Source organism: Papio anubis, chromosome 10, assembly GCF_008728515.1.
Source record: "Papio anubis isolate 15944 chromosome 10, Panubis1.0, whole genome shotgun sequence".
NCBI lineage: Eukaryota > Metazoa > Chordata > Mammalia > Primates > Cercopithecidae > Papio > Papio anubis.
This window is the reverse complement of record NC_044985.1, coordinates 38,789,424-38,808,358: the sequence shown is the minus strand read 5'-3', so window position 1 is coordinate 38,808,358 and position 18,935 is coordinate 38,789,424.

Below are 18,935 nucleotides of genomic sequence, written 5' to 3'. Positions count from 1 at the left end.
CTGGATGTTTCTCGGTATAGTTTTCTGCTGTTGTTAAATTAGCCATCAGTCTTTTTGGTGTTTACATACATCCCTTCCCTGTTTTGTACCTTAACCAATGTGGGGCAAACCCATGCTCCCTGTGGGTAACCCAAACACATCTTACACTAGTCAGCTATCCGTAGTAGAAATTTGTAAAAGAAAGTAGATTTTGGATTATTTTTGCTCTCCCAGCCTTTCACACACCCCCTTCTCTTTTGGGAGAAATAATATTGAGATGTTGCATCTTCAATTTTCAGGCAATATCCTTCAGTGAAGCTCACTCCAGCACAAGATCCCAAGGAGAGTCACGTGGGCTCATCTATGCCAAGCTTAACATTCCATCTCTGATCGCCTGATCCATTGCAGACTAATCAAGTCAGAGGTAACGGATCTGTAAGGTGGATCTTGGAGGGACTACTAGAGGCCTAAATTAAGCCGTATCTGGGAAGCAAGCTCAAGCTCTTGATTTTTCAGTTTATATGACCTAATGAATTTTTTTGACTGAAGCCACTTTGGATGGGAGTTATGATGTTTGCAATTAGAAAATTACTATCGGACACAATGTAGGCAAAGGGAAAAGGAATACAGGGAACTGATGAACACGGAATAAATAGATAGCCCTACTTATAAAACATCATCACAACTGTGAAAAATCTCAGAACTTACCTTCTACCTTCTTTCTGGCTTCTCACCATATTTCTGGCTCCTCTTTATTCTATCACATTTCATCACGTTCTACCCTCTCTCCAGGAATCCCTCTCTGTCTTCCTCTGTAACTGACTAGTACAACTACACACTGGGCTTCATTTATTATGCAGATAAACTATAATTTTTTAGGAATTGGTCAGTTAATTTTTAATTTTTTAAAATTTAGTGTACATGCTCATGGTATAAAATTAGAAAGGCACTGAAAGGTACACAACTGAAAGAATGTTTTCCCATCACTACTGTCTCCCACATATCCAATTTTCCTCCCTAGAGATATATATTGCTACCAACTTACAAGAAGAAATTCAAGAACATTTTTGAAATATTGTATGGGTTTTTAAAGAGACTCAAGAGATTACACTTTTACAGATAATTTTGAAGAAGAATAATTGCTTTTGTTATTTATTATTATATCATTATGCAAGGAATATAGACAATAATTAGATATATAATTTTATCCTTCTTAGAGAATTACATAGTAATTACCTTTTCTGTTTGTGCTCAAATTTATTTCTTAAAAGGGATGAATAAGTGTGCATGACTGAAATAAAATAGAAATAATGACTCTATATCCCTCAGTTATTTTATGTATTATTATAAAGTTTATAACAAAGGGATAAAATCAGAATATTTGTATAGTAAATAATATTAAACATATTTTGAATTATGCAGATAAAATGTCCACTTAAAGCTAATTAATTGTCTAAAGATCAACATCCCACTTTTCTTTTTATAATTGTATATCATAAAATTAAACACTAATTAGTCACTATCTCATTAGAATTTTTCAACCGTGATTTCAAAATTAAACCAACTGTAAAATACTACCTCATATATCAAAAAAAGTAGAATGCCACTGAAATGTTGTAGTATCATATTTACTTTCATTAGATTCCTGTTATTGGAGATCAGCATTACCCTGGTTCAGTTGTCTCCATCCAGGCTCTGTACACATCCAAGAGGCACATATTCATATATAATCCTTGTAGAATCTAATTATTTTGCCCTGATTCTCATGTAGTGCTTTTCACTACTTTTGATTATCTGTGAAACACATGAAAATAGAATCAAATTTGTTTTTTGTAATAAGTTACCAACATTATTAAGCTAGGCCAGTCAGTTTTATCTTTTCATTATTTTGTAGCATAAAGTTGTTTGAAGGAATATACATGTTCTGACTCTAATTTAGAGGCTGTGCATCCTAAATCCTGGAAACTAGAAAAATTTTTAGTTATCACGGTGCCTGAATTTATAACACTTTAAAAACATTTATCCATACTTGGAAGTATGAAGTTACCTCTAGGGCTTGAAAAATTCCCCCAATTTGTCTAGATTCTTTTTTCTACTTATAAATGATGAAGAGAGACATTTTGGCAACGCTGAGTTAGATTTCCCAATTGTCATTTAGCTATACTTCTTTGCATTATCATTCCATTGATTGCCTCAAGGGATTACTGTGAATTAATTTAACTTATAACAATCTAATTAACATTGTATTTTTAAATGAAATATAGGAATCTTGCAACACTATGGTTTCATTTATTTCCTCATCCTTTGCACTATTCTTTTTGTATATATAGTTTCTACATACATTAAAAACCACTACCATGTTTTTATGAAAAATTAGTTCATATATACATGTATTTTTAGAGAAATTAAAAGCGGAAAGGAAAGATTATATAGTCTTTTGTATTTACACATATACTTATCAGTTTTGTTCCTTCATTCCTTCTTGTGGATATGCATTAAAATATGGTTTCACTTCGCCTCGGATTAAACAAATCCTTTTGGCCTTTGGCCAACACACGTCTGCTACTGATAAATTTTCTCGGTTTTTTTTTTTCAATATGAAAACCTTTCTTATCTTATCTTGAATTATGAAAGACAGCTTTTCAGTCACAGGGCTGAAATTGTTAAAAACCAAATGACTAAGAAGATCTTAATTACAACATGAGTAGAACTTCCAGTCTCATAAAGTGTCCATTGTTAAAGTGAGGTCATTGATTGGGAGTGAATGGGATCCTATAAATTGGGGTAAAGACACAAAAGAAGACCCCAGTGAAGCTATGGACATTGAACACCTAAGTACTAATGAATCTTCTTTGCCAGTAGAAGAGGTATCCCTACCCCAAGTGAAAGTGACCTCCTCATTTATCAGAGGTATTGGCCTCTCCAGTCCCAACAGAAGTGGCTTCTATATCCCCAGTGAGTGATAGCTCCTTCCCACATTCTGCCGTATCAGCCTTTCCATCTCAATATGAAGAGATTAACCCTACACTGACTGAGGAAACTATCATGGCCTCCTGGAGGCACTTACCATGCAAGACTGCTGATTCTTTTCAGGACTCACACCCACCTACCAGCTCTCTTTGCTTCTAGACCTATAACTTTACTCAACTCCCAGCAGACCTATAAAGACAAGGTTCACTATGTGACCCATTAGGAAGTGAATTACACTAAAAAATAACTACTTCATGTTTTTAATTTATGCACACAAAAACCAGAGGACATATGTAGAAATGGATACTAAAGGTAAGGAACAGTGGTGGAAGAAACACAAAGTTGGATCACGATGAATTTACTGGCATGGGTTCACTAAGTGGAGAATCTGTGTTCAATGTTGAAGTTCAGGGAGTCAGAAGGAGTTCTAACCATTTGTTTAGTTGATTAGATGAAACATGGACTAAAATGTGGCCTGTAGTGAGTAAACTGGAAATGCTGGATTTGTAGAGTCAAAACAGCAGTTTGAATAGTCTGACTTACACAGGCTTATGGTGTTGGCTATTTGGTCACGGTTGTTCCTAGAAGCGAAATAGATAAGAAGGATGCTAAATTCTTACTTTATCTATATGAGCAGAAAAGCTATAGGTCAAGTGAACAAAAATCTGACCTAAATCATTAAAACAGAGTGTCTTAGTCCCTTTATGCTGCTATAACAGAATACCACAAACTGGGTAATTTATAAACAACAGAAATTTATTTCTCACAGTTCTGGAGGCAGAGAAGCCTAAGATAAAGGCATCAAAGAAACTGGTGTCTGTTGAGAGCCTGATCTTGACTTCCAAGATTGCACCTTGTTGTTGCATCCTCTGGAGGGGACAAATGCCTTGTCCTTACAGGATGGAGAGTGGAAGAGCAAGAGAGTGCTCGCTTTAATCTTGAGCCTTTTTATAAGGCACTAATTCATTCAATGAGGGAGGAGCCATCGTGACTTAATCACCTCCCACAGGCCCTATCTCTTAATACCACCACAATGGGAATTAAGTTTGAACGCATTAATTTTGGAAAGCACATTCAGATCACGACATAGGGTCATGGCTCGGCTCCTCAATGTATTCCAAGACTTGAGCCACTTTATCTACCCCCAAATCCCTGGGATAAAGGGGAGTTCAGCACTGCTTAGGAGAGTCCCCAGTACATTACCAAAAATGTATACTACTATTTCTCTCAACCTTCCCTAAAGGAACATATTGTCTTTTCCCAGGTAACTGTATATTGTGGAAAAAAGAAATAATTAGAACTTTTGAGGATATCTGGACATTGGCTCTTAATGGTCAGTAATTCCAGGACAACCAAAACAATACTTTGGCCCACCAATCAGAACAGGTCTTGTGGAGGTCAGATGATTAATGGAATTTTAGCTTGAGTACTTTTCACAGCAGGTCCAGTAGGTCCCCAAACCCATCTGTGGTTATTTCTCCAATTCAGGAATGCAGAACTGGAATAAGCATACATACAGCTTGCATAATCCCCATACTGGTTACCTTGTAGAGCAATTCTCTGGATGGCATTGGACCTACCCAATCCTCCCTGCCTTTCTTGTTTATAGTTATCATGAATGACTGTAGAATGTCCTGGGAGTTCAATATCCTGAGATAGAAAGGTAATGCTTGAAACAGCCCAGGCCTTGTTTCTGTCTCTTCTAGGGAATATAGTATACTGAGTTAGGGAGGAACTGCCTAGAAAAGCCCAGATTTTGTTCTTTTCTATCTTGGAAGCAGGATGTCCTTCAGATTTTTAACCCAGTGTGTCATGTGGTCCCTGAGCTATATAACCCAGGATGGACTGCCTTTTTGAGTGCAAGTGTGATACATGCAGTCAAGACTCCATCTCTGTCTTCCCCCTTGCCACAGCTTTCTTGAGCCTTGGGGGAATAGCTCTCAATAAATCCTAGGTTTCTTTTGTCCCTTGCTGCCTATCTGTAAGTAATAAATTCACATTATGTAACTTGTTGTATATGAGTGTGTTCTGTCTCACCAGACTCAGAAAAGTTTATAACCAGTGTGCAGTAAATCTGTGTCACATTCCTGGCCTGTGGAGTGAGGATTATTATGCTAGGAAAGGCCAAGTTAAAGCCATTAGAACCACTTCTACTTAGAAAAATAGTAAATCAAAATGGAATATTTCATTTCTAGAAGAATTTCAGAAATTAGGGCCACTATCAAAGACTTGAAAAATGCAAGCTTGATGACTCCTAGCCCATTCCCCATTCAACTCTTCTATTTGGCCTATGCAGAAGACAGATGGCTCTTGGAGAATGATGGTGAATTAACATAAGCTTAATTGCATAGTGACTCGAATTGCAGTTGCTGTACCAGATGGGGTTTCATTGCTTGAGCAAATAAACACATCCCTTGGTACCTGGTGTGCAGTCATTGATGTAGCAAATGACATTTTCTCCATACCTATCCATAAGGCCACCAGAAACAGTTTGCTTTAGCTGGCAAGGCCACAGTACACCTTCAGTGTCCTAGCACATAATTTTATCAACTCTTCAGCCCTTTGCCATCTTCTTGCTTACAGGATTCTTGATCACTTTCTCCTTTCATAACATGTCCCCCTGGTTCACTGCATTGATTATATTATGCTGACTGGACTTAATGAGCAAGAAGTAACAACTACTCTAGACTTATTAGTAAGACATTGGATGTCACAGGATAGTAAATAAATCTAACTAAAATTTAGAGGACTTCTGACTCAGTGAAATTTTCAGGACTGCAGTGGTGTGTGGCATATTGAGATATTGCATCTATTGTGGAAGATAAGTTGTTGCACCTAGCTTCATCCACAACCAAGAAAAAGACACAAGGCATAGTGAGCCTCTTTGGATTTGAAGAGGAACGTAATTCTTATTTGGGAGTGTTACTCCAGACCATTTACCAAGTCACCCAAGAAGCTGCTAAATTTGAGTGGGGTCTAGAACAAGAAAAATGTCTTCAATAGGTTTGTGTTTCTATGCAACCTGCTCTGCCACTTTAGCCATATGATTCAGTAGATGCAATGGTACATGAAGTGTCAGCTGAAGACAGGGATTGGATAGGTGAATAAAAGTACAGGCTTTTACGATTTTGGAGCAAAGCCCTGTTATCTTCCACAGGTAACTACTCTCCCTTTGAGGAAGCTCTCTTGGCTTTCTAATGAACCTTAGTATAGACTCATACTTATGGGCCACCAAGTTACTGTGTGACCTGAGTTACTTATCATGAACTGAGTGTTACCTGACCCACTAAGCCACAGAATGGGACATGCACAGCAATACTCGCTATGAAATAGAAGTAATATAGATATGATAAGTCTTGAACAGGCCTTAAAGTAGTACACGCAAGTTAAATGAATTGGTGGCCCAAATGGCCATAACCCCTACTACTGCTACACTGCCTTTTCTCTCCCAGCCTGGAACTTTAACTTCATGAAGAGTCCCCAGCAATCAATTAACATAGGAAGAGAATATCAGGCCTGGTTTATAATTAGTTCTGTGTAATATACAGGTACCATTCAAAAGTGGACACCTGAAGTACTGCAGCACCTTTCTGGGACATTCCTGAAGTACAGATGTAAACATAAATTTGCTCAGTAGGCAGAACTTTCAGCAGTTCAGAGCTGGTTTTGCACTTCCTTGGAAGGAGAAATGGCCAGATGTGTGATTATATATCAATTTATGTGATGTAGTCAATGGTTTGGCAAGATGGTCAGGGACTTAAGAGGAACATGATTTAAAAATTATTCCAAAGTCCTTTGGAAGAAGCAGCAGGCAGCAGCCTACATCATGAACCAGGTGGAAAACTTCCCACAGGAAACAGTGAACTTATTCACACACCCAGAATATTACTATAACAACAAGCATCTGAGAAAGCCATCACATAAAGATTCTTTGTAACCAAGGAACTCGTACACAGCCTTCACCACTGAAAGCACTCAAAGCTAAATGTAGGTGACAATAAACTATAAACATTAAGACCACATTCTCAAAGGGAAAAATAATTAAAAAATAAAATCCAATCAAATAAAAAATAACTTCAAAAATAATTAGAAGAAATAGTACACACAAATGAAAAGGAACCAGGAAAGTAATTCTGGCAATATAAATAAAATAGGATCCTACAACACCCCTGAAAGATCACACTAACTCTCCATCAGTGGATCCAAACCAAGATGAAATATTTAAAATGCCAGATAAAGAATTCAAAAGATTAATTATTAAGTTACTCAACAAGATCCAAAAGAAAGATAGAAAAAACAATGTAAAGAAATTTTAAAAAGTATATATACGGAAGTTTTTCTGAAGGGTTAGATATTTTAAAGAAAAACCTATCAGAACTTCTGCAATTTAAAGACACATTTAAGGCAGTACAAATTGCAGTGGAAAGTTTTAACAATAGACTAGGCTGAGGAGAAGAAAGAATTTCAGAGCTCTAAGACAAGGCTTTCAAATTAACCCAATCAATCAGACAAAAATAAAAAATAAAGGAAATAAAAATAGTGTCCAAGAAATATGGGATCATGTAAAATGGCCAAATCTAAGAATCATAGGTGTTTCTATGGGAGAAGAAACAGCAAAAAGTTTGCAAAACCTGCGAGGGAATAATTGAGGAAAACTTCCCTGGTCTTGCTAGAGATTTAGATATCCAAATTCAAGAAGCTAAATGCCTCCTGGGAGATTCATTGCAAAAAGGGCATCACCGAGACACAATCATCAGGCTATCTAAAGTCAATGTGAAGGAAAGAATTCTAACAGTGAGACAAAAACATCAAGTAACCTATAAAGAAAAACCTATCAGACCAACACCATACTTCTCAACAGAAATCTTACAAGTGAGAAGAAATTGGGATCCTAATTTTAGTCTTTTTAAAAAGAATAACCGTAAACCAAGAATTTGGTATCTAGCAAAACTAGGTTTCATAAATGAAGGAGAAGTAAAGTCTTTCTCAGGAAAGCAAAAACTGGTATTTGTCAATATTAGGCCAGCCTTACAAGAAATGCTAAAACAAACAAAAGCTTAAAACTGAAACAAAAGGTTGATATGCACAGAATAGGTACACTTGAAAGCATAAAATTCATAGGGCTTATAAAACAGTAACACAATGAAGAAAACAAAGTCACTAGATAGCAGCATAATGACTGGAACAGTACCTCATATCTCAATATTAACATTGTAACTGATAAAAATGTTCCACTTAAAAGATATGGGTTAGCAGAATGGATAAAAAATTACAAACCAAATATTTGCTGTCTTCAGTAGACATGCCTAACATAGTCTTATAGATTCAAGGTAAAGGGGTAAAGAAAAGATATTTCATTCAAAAGGAAAGCAAATGTGAGCATGAGTAACCATTCTTACATTAGATAAACATACTTTAAAGCAACAACCTTAAAAAAATGAAGAAGGTTGTTGTATAATGATGAGTATCAATTCAACAAAAAGATATAACAATCCTAAATATATATGCACCTATCCCTGAAGCTCCCAGATGTATAAAGCAATTACTACTAGACTTAGAACAGAGATAGACAACAACACAGTAAAAATGAGGAACCTCAGCACTCCGCTGATAGCACTAAACAAGTTATTAAGGCAGAAAATCAACAAAGAAACATTAGATTTAAACTGCACTCTGAAACAAATGGACCTAACAGATATTTATAGAATATTTTAACCAAGAAAAGCAGAATATACTTTCTTATCATCAGCACCTGGAACATTCTCCGAGATAGACTATATAATAGTCCAGAAAACAAGTCTCAATAGATGTTTAAAAATCAAAATCATATCAAATATCTCCTTGGACTACTATGGAATTAAAACAGAAATCAACTACAAAAGGAACCCTTAAAGCTATACAAATACATGGAAATGAAACAATCTGCTCCTGAATGATTTTTGGGTCAACAATGAAATCGAAATGAAAATTTAAAATTTTTTTGAAATGGTCAACAATGACACAAGTTATTGATACCTTTGAGTTACAGCAAAAGCAGTGCTAAGAGAAAAGTTTATAGCATTAAACACCAAAAAGTCTGAAAGATCACAAATTAACAAACTGAGACCACAAATCAAGGAAGTAGAGAAATAAGAGCCAATCAAACACAAAGCTAGAAGAAGGAAAGAAATATCAAAGATCAGAGCAGAACTAAATAAATCTGAAACAACAAAACTGCAAAAGATCAATGAAACAAGAAGGTGCATCTTTGAAAAGAAACAAAATTGATAAATCACTAGCTAGATCAACCAAGAAAAGAAGAGAGATTAAATGACCTTAATTAGAAATAAAAATGGAGGCATTACAACTGACACCACAAAAATACAGAAGATTATTCAAGAGTACTATAAACACTTCTGTGCACACAAACTAGAAAATTTAGAAGAAATGGATAAAATTACTGGAAACACACAACCCTAGCTTGAATCAGGAAGCAATATAAATCCGAAACAGACCAATAACAACTGGTTAAATTAAATCATGAATTTAAAAAATTGCCAACACAAAAAGCCCAGGGTCAGATGGAGTCACAGTCAAATTCTTCCAGAGATTCCCGAGGAATTGGTACCAATCTACTGAAACTATTTCAACAAAGGCACTATCACCGAATCCAGAAACAACAGAAAAACAAACAAACAAACAAAGAAAAGAAAAAAGCTCATGAACATAGATGCAAAAAATCATCACAAAATGCAAGGAAACCAAATCTAACAACTCAGAAAAACAAATTCACCATAATTAATTGAATTTCATCCCAGGGATGAAGGGATAGTTCAACATATACAAGTCAATAAATGTGATACATCACATAAGCAGAATTTATAATAAAAACAAGACTGGGTATAGTGGCTCACGCCTGTAATCCCAGCACGTTGGGAGGCTGAGGTGGGCGGATCACAAGATCAGAAGATAGAAACCATCCTGGCTAACACAGTGAAATCCCTTCTCTATTAAAAATACAAAAAAGTAGCCGGGCATGGTGGCGGGCGCCTGTAGTCCAAGCTACTCGAGAGGCTGAGGCAGGAGAATTGTGTGAACCCAGGAGGCGGAGCTTGCAGTGAGCCAAAATCGCACCACTGCACTCCAGTCTGGGTGACAGAGCAAGATCTGTCTCATTAAAAAAACAAACAAACAAACAAAAAAAACCAAAAAAAAACCCACCACGTGACTGTCACATTAAATGCAAAAGCATTTGATAAGATCAAGCATCCCTTTATGATAAAAATTCTCACCAAACTAGGCATAGAAGGAACATATCTCAAAATAATAAAAGCCATATATGAAAAACACATAAGCAACATAATTCTGAAAGGGGAAAAAAATTAAAACATTCCCCCTAAGAACTGGAACAAGACAAAGATGCCCACTTTCACCACTTCTATTCACCACGTTACTGGAAGCCCTAGCCAGAGCAAGCAGGCAAGAGAAAGAAATAAAGATATCTAAATTGTAAAATAGGAAGCAAAAGTATTTCTGTTTGCCAATGATATACTCTTATACCTAGAAAACCCTAAGAACTCTTCCAAAAGACTCCTAGATATGACAAATAGATTCAATAAAGTCTCAGGTTACAAAATTAATGCACACAAATCAATAGCACTGCTATACATTAACAATGACCAAGTTATGAATCAGATCAAGAACTCATTCCCCTTTAAAGTAGCTGCCAAAAAATGATAAAATAATACCTAGAATATACTTAACCAAGGAGGTGAAAGATCTTTACAAGAACTACAAAATACTGCTGAAAGAAATAATGGATGATACAAACAATTGGAAATACATGTTATGCTCATGGATTGGAGGAATCTGTGTCATGAAAATAACCATGGTGCCCAAGGCAATCTACAGATTCAATGCAATTCTTATGAAAATACCAACATTATTTTTCACAAAATTCGAGAAAAACAACTCTAAAATTGATATGGAACCAAAAAGAAGCCCAGATAGCCAAAGCAATCCTAAGCAAAAATAACAAATCTGGAGGCATCATATTACCTGACTTCAAATTATACTACAAGGCTATAGTAACCAAAAACATCATGGTACTAATATAAAAACAGATACACAGATCAATGGAACAGAATAGAGAACCCCAAAATAAAGCAAAATATGTCCAACTGATCTTCCACAAAGCATACAAAAATATAAATTGGGGAAAAAACAACCTATTTGATAAATGGTCCTGGGAAAAATGGTTAGCCAGATGTAAAAGGATGAAACTGGATCCCTGCCTTTCGCTATATATCACTATATATGAAAATTAACTGAAGATAGATTAAAGACTTAAAAAATAAAGACCTGAAACCATAAAAATTCTAGAAGAAAATCTAGGAAATACTTTCTGAGTCTTGGCTGAGGCAAATAATTTATGAATAAGACCCCAAAAGTGAATGTAACAAAACCAAAAATAAAAATAAATAAATTGGACCTAGTGAAACTGAAAAGCTTCTGTGCAGTAAAATAAATATTTATCAGAGTAAATACACAATATGCAGCATGGGAGAAAATACTTGCAAGTTTTGTATCCAACAAAGGTCTCATATCCAAAAATCTACAAGGAACCCAAATAAACCAGCAAGAAAAAATCCCTGATAAACCCATTAAATAATGTGCAAACAAAATGAATAGACATTTCTCAAAATAGATATTTTTCATATATAAATGACCAACGAACATCTGAAAAAATGTTCAACATCAGTAATCATCAGACAAATGCAAATTAAAACCACAGCGGGATACTACCTTACCCCAGCCAGAATGGCCGTAGACCATAATTAAAATGTCAATGAACAATAGATTTTGGTGTGGATATGGTTGAAAAGGAACACTTATCCATTGCTGGTAGACATGTAAACTAGTACAGCCTCCATGGAAAATAGTATGGAGATTTCTCCAAGAACTAAAAGTAGATGTACCATTCGGTCCAGCAATCCTACTGCTAAGCAAAGAATTCACTATATCAAAGGAAAAGAAGTCACCATGTCAAAAAAAAAAAAAAACACCTGCATCCATATGTTTATTGCAGCACAATTCACAATTGCAAAGATACAGAATTAACCTAAGTGCCCATCAATCCATGACTGGATAAAGAAAATGTGTATGTGTGTGTGTGTGTGTGTGTGTGTGTGTGTGTGTATAAAATATATATGCAAATATATATGTGTGTGTGTATATATGTGTGTATACACATACACATGGAATACTACTTAGTCATAAAAAAAGAATGAATAACGTCTTTTGCAGGAATTTGGATGGGACTGGGATACATTATCCTAAGTGAAGTAACTAAGGAATTGAAAATCAAATACTGCATGTTCTTAGTTATAAGTGGGAGCTAAGTTATGGATTTGCAATGGCGTACATAATGGTATAATGGACATTGGAGACTCAGAATGGGGGAAGTGGGGAGGGTAGTAGGAATGAAAAACTACCTATTGGGTACAAGGTATGCTACTTGGGTGCACTAAAATCTCAGACTTCACCCCTATAAAATTCATCCATGTAACCAATAACCTCTTATATCTTTAAAGCTAGTGAAATTAAAAACTTAAACAAATTAGTGACAAAGAAATTTGGGGAAGAGATACACACATAGACTTATCTGAGTGGATGAAGGATGCTAGTGAAGGATAATCCTCTCAGTGAGCAGAGCTTTGAGCAGTACACTTGGTTGTTCACTTTGTTTAGAAAGATAAATGACCTGACACACAAATATATTTTGATTCATGGGCCATGGACAACGGTTGGCTGGATGACAAGGAATTACAAAAAACAGGATTGGAAAAGTGTTGACAAATAAATTTGGAAAAGAGGTATATGATACACCTCTCTGAATAAGGAAAAAGCAAAGATATTTGTGTACATGTGAAGACTTACCAAAGAGTGGACTCAAAAGAGGAAAATTTTAATAATTACATAGACAAAATGACTCATCCTATGGATAACAGTTATCCTCTTTCCCTAGCCACTGCTTTTACCATTCAATGGGCTCATGAACAGTGTCATGGTGAGAGAGACAGAGGATAGGCACAGGCATAGCAACATGAACTTCCACTCATCAAGGCAGACCTGGCTATGGCCATCATGGAGTGCACAATCTGCCAGCAGCAGAGAGCAACACTGAGTCCCCAAAATGGCACGATTCTTTGGGATCATCAGCCAGCTACCTGGTGGCAGGTTGATTACATTGAACCACTTCCATCATGAAAGGAGAAACATTTTGTTTTCACTGGAATAGACAGTTACTCTGGATATGTCTTCTCTACATGCAACACTTCAGCCAAAACTACCATCTGTGGACTTACAGAATGCCTGCCTTATCCACTGTCTTAGTATTCCACGCAGCATTGTTTGTAGTAGAGCAGTGGACCCATACGTATTGAATTCACTGTTTTTATCATGTTCCCCAATATGAGTGGGCATCATCCAATCCTTTGAGATCCTGAATAGAACAGGCTCCTTTATGTCTGCTTTATGTCTGCTTTAGCTAGGCTATCAGTCTTCTCCTGTCCTTGGACTGGAATTCACACAATCTGCTCTCTGTTCTCAGACCTTTGGAGTCAGATTGGAATTACACCATCCTGAAGCAGCTGGCTTGATAGATAGTGGAATGGTCTTGAAGCGCTAGTTAATGACAGCCAGTTGTCAATACGTTGCCAGGCTGGGGAATGATTCTCCTAAGGGCTATATATGCTCCTGTTTTTACCATAGTCAGGATTCACAGGTCCAAGAATCAAGAGGTGGAAATGGTATTAGTAACCCTCACTATTATCCCACTAGTGACACACTAGCAAAATTTTTGCCTCCTGTTTCCACAAGTTTATGCCCTGCTGGCTCAGATGTCTTGGTTATAGAGGGAGAAATGCTTCCACCAGAAGATACAACGTTGTTCCCATTGAACTGGACGTTAAGACTTCCACCCAGCCACTTTGGGCTCCTCATGCCTCTGAAGCAATAGGCAAATTAGGGAGTTAGGATGCTGGCTGTGGTGATTGATCCTGACTCCCAGGAGGAAATTGGACTACTACTCCACATTGGAGATAAAGAAGAGTATGTATGTCTGGAGTACAGAAGATCCCTTAGGTTGTCTCTTAGTGTTGTCATGTGCTATGATCAATCTCAATGGAAAACTACAACAACCAATCCAGGAAGGGCTAATAAAAGCTCAGATCCTTTAGGAATGAAGTTTTGTGTTTCCACTCCAAGTAAAGAACAGAGACCAGCTGAGTTGCATACTGAGGAAAAAGGAAGTACAGAGTGGGAAATAGAAGAAGACAGTTATAAATGCCAGCCATTTGACCAGTTATGGAAATGAGTACTGTAACTGTCATGTGTAGCACAAGATACATTGACTTTACATCATAATATTTAAGTATTGTTAATTTCATATCCTAATATATAAGTTAAAGGATATAAAGTTGAAGAGTAAACATCATTTGCAGGATAGCTCTATTACATTAGCTGGAATGACCTCAGTACAGTTTTTATTTAGCGGTTAAGCATAATTTAAGCAATGTATAGGTACCAAGTTGACAAGGGGTAGATTTGTGATTGCTAAATTTTATATATCAGCTTGAATGCACTGTGGGGTGCCTATATTAATCATTATTTTTGGTGCATCTGTGAAGATGTTTATGGATAAGATTACCATTTAAAATCAGTGCAGTAAATAAATTAGGTAGCCCTCCCAATGTTTGTGGGCATCATCCAATCTATTAAGAGTTCTAATAGAATGAAGATGCAGTGGAAAGAGGAATTTATCCCTTTCCTTCCTGCCTGCCTGTTTGAGCTGGTCTTTTGACTGGAATTCACACCATCAATTCCCTTAGTTCTCAGACCTCTAGACTCAGAATGGAATTACACCATTGGCTTTCCTGGGTTATCAGCTTGCAGACAGCGGATGGCAAGACATCTCAGCCTTCATCGTGAGCCAATTCTTCATAATAAATCCCCTGTGTATCCTATTGGCCCTGTTGCTTTGGAGAACCCTTACTAATACAACTAGTTTACTACAATTCATATATTTATAACCACATATGAAATGTGCCATTTTTTCTGACTGCCTTCAATATTTTCTTTCTTCTTCTATTGAAGATAATACAGGAAATCATGGATAGAAAAATAAACAAGAAAAATAAACAAAACCCAACCAATTCAGAAAGGAAGAAATAAAATTGTTTCTGTTTGCAGGTGACATAATCTTAGGTACCAAAAACTTGAGAGAATTCACAAAAAATAAAATTGTTAGAACTAATAAATTCAGTAAAAGTGCAGAATAAAAAATCAACATTCAAAAATCAGTTGCAATTCTATAAACTAACAACGCTCCAAAAATGAAATTAAAAATAAATCTTATTTACAATAGCATCAAAAATTTAACCAAAGAAGCAAAGACCTTTACACTGAAAACTATAAAACATAGTTGCAAGAAACTAAAGTAGATAACAGTAAATGGAAAGGCATCCTGTATTTATGGCTTAGAAGGATTAATACTGTTAAAATATCCATACTATGCAAAACAATCTATAGATTCAGTGGAATCCCTGTCAAAGTTCCAATGGCATTTCTCAAAGAAATAAAAAAACTCATTTCTAAAATTCATATAGAACCCCCTAAAACTCATGTAGCCAAGGAAGTCATAAGAAGAACAAAGCAAAAATCATTTCTAAAGTTCATATAGAACCCCCTAAAACTCATGTAGCCAAGGAAGTCATAAGAAGAACAAAGCTAAAGTTATCAAAATTCTTGGTCTCAAACGACATAACAAAAGTACAGTAATCAAAATGGTAAGGTATTGGCATAAAACAGATAAATAGAACAATGTAACAGAATAGAAAGCCCAGAAATTAACCCATACATAATCAACAAATATTTGACAATGCTGCTGAGAATCTCCAATAGGGAAAGGATGGTGTCTCTAGTAAGTTGTGTTGGAAATACTGGATATCCACATGCAAAAATATGAAATTGGATCTCTATCTTGCACCACTCACATTATTAACTCAAATAGGATTAAAAGTTAGAACTGAAACTGTAAAAGTACTTCAAGAAAAGGGGAAAAAACCCTTTGACAATTGGCCATGGTGATGATTTTTTTTTTTTTTATATGACACCAAAAGCACAGACAACAAAAGCAAAAATAAACAAGTGGGACTACATCAAACCAATTACATAACTACACACACAATAAATTATCTTTGTCTCATTTGTCATATAACTTTATCCAGGACATTGTCTCACTTTATCCAAAGATAATATGAAACATCTTTTCATTAATGTATAGATACTTGTTCTAGTTATTCACAACACTTGGGGCATTTTATTTTGCTGGCTTTTAACTTATTTTTGATATGCTAAAATAAAATAGAGCTGTCTTAATACATAATTTAATAACATGATGAACTTTGAAGTGTTCCATAAATAATTTGCTACTAAATATAAAGGAGTGAGTTGTGTTGATGCTAATTTAAATCAATCATTGTTTCACTCTCCCACTTGCATTTCATTGAGCTTTGTTTAGTAAAAAGAAATGGGTGTAGTTAAAGCTCTCTTACTGACATATTGTAAAATATATAATTTTGTTTATCACTCAGGATATATTATCCTTTTAAATGCCTTGAGTGGGGGAGATAAATGGGTAAAGGATTGCTGTGTGCCAACTTCTCTGTCCCCTGAAGTCCAACATAAACAGATTTACCTCAAACTCATGTTTCTTCCTACAAAGTCATGTTTCTGCCAGGGCCATTATAGAATTATCAAAATTTAAAAATCAGCTCTCTGATATGAAAAATACATCATTTTTAAGTTAAGAATATAAAAAGAGCATTATTTTTTATTTAAGTATATAAAGAGCATTGTTTTTCAAGATAAAATTTGATCACTTATGAGTTACATGATGGTCTCTATACAACGATTTGAAAAACTATTACCACACATAACATGGATGACTCTAATAAACAAGATTCAATAAAATAAATCAGAAACAAAAGAATTCATAAAGTGTGACTCTTTTGAGACAAGTAGAAAAAGTCAGAACTAACCCATAGATACCAGGAAGTTAAAGTAGATGATACTCTGCTTCGTGATTTATTTGCTGATTCTGTCTAAACCATCTATCTATCTATCTATCTATCTATCTATCTAATCACCCACGAATATTTTCTGATATGTACATTTACGATTTGTGCACTTTTGCTGAATGTTATAATTCCTTAAAACAAATTCCAAAAGTCTTTCCCAACTCTGTTCAATTTATAATTTTGCCTTCAACAAAATTTTAGTGATTAATTTAGTCTTTTGCTTCTCTAAATTTTATTAACATTTATCAGTTTTGCATACACTAGCAATTTGTTACACAAATAATGTAATTCAGAATTTATATTGAAGTGGATAAAGAATTTGCACCTTTGCTCAAGAAGACAGATTATTCAATTTCAAACTCCTTCTAGAGTTCAATAGGAACTCATCTTTTCTACTTAAATATGATATATTTTGAAATATCTAAACCATTAATAAGGCTTTCAGACTGTGCTTAGGTGGTCATTTTCCTTACTTTATGCCTGGGAAAAATTGTACTATATAAAAGTGCATTTCACTAAGTATTAATATTCTCCATGATCTCACCATGACAGGCTATTTTTTTGTTCTCTGGGCACTAATGTGATGGATTAGTGTAGCAAATATGAAAGGCCAAGTCTTTGATGATCACAGAAACTCAAGGCATAGAATGTCCATTCCTAATTCCAAGCAAAGCTAGGTAAGAGTAGAAAAGGAAGGAGAGCAAAATAATCCATAAAGAAAATAAAATGAGGTTTCATTATTCCTATTGTGGAAGAATGTACCTTTTGGCTCTAATATCAGAGATGTTAATTATAGTTTTCACAATGGTAAGACATATATTTTTAAAGATCAATTTAAAACTTGAAAAAAGTAGAAATTATTTACCTTGAAATTGTGAGAGAAAAAAATAAAGCTAGTTAACTTATAAAATTTCAGTGAGCTGAGTACTTCACAAGCTAGTTGATTCTATTATCATGTCGAAACTGTTCTAACACTAGAAAGCGATTCCTCATATTGAGACAAAACACTTCTACCTGACAGAACTCAAAGCAGTAAAGACAAACTTGTGACTCACTTGAATCATCTCTTTTCCAAGGTTTTTGCATGTCCCTTTACTGCTTATTATATAACAGTGTCCTGACCCTTCATCATCCTAGGTTACATGTTTTCTAGATATGTGCTCTGATTTGTGAATACTCCTCCTGAACCAGTGTCCAAAGATAAATTCAAAGGCAGATTCCAAAAAACTTTAGCCCTTTCCATCATCATAGCAGGGGCCCTAGAACATGTTCACTTGTCCTTACGGTTTCATAAAAATTTCAAAACTAATATATTTTAATCTCAAAAGTTGCCAAGGACTGAATGTTTGGGTTTTGCATAATTCTTATGTTAAAATTCTAACCCCCAATATGACGGCATTTGGAGGTGAGGCCTTTGGGCATTAAGTTATGAATGAGATGAGTAGTCTTATATAAGGGAACCCAAGGAACTCTCTCATCCTTTTTCTGCCAGATAAGGATACAAAGAAAGGACGGTAGTCTGAAACTGGGTGAGAGTTCTCACCAACATCAGACAACATTGGCACCCTGATCCTGGACTTCTGACCTCCAGTACTGTGAAAAATAAATCTCTCTCTCTCTTTTTTTTTTTTTTTTTAATAAGGCACCCAGTCTATGATCCTTTGTTACTGCAGCCCAAACCAAGGCAAGACTGCGGCCACTTTATATTCCAACTTCCCCTTTGTCATAATTGCCCTCGTGTCTGGAAGAACTGGAGGATTCGAGGGTATTTTAGGGATCTAGGCAAAAAGAAATTGAGTTAGTTAAGCGGAATACAGTTATGTGGTTTCTGAGCATTAAAGCCCATTGTAATAGTGACATCTATTT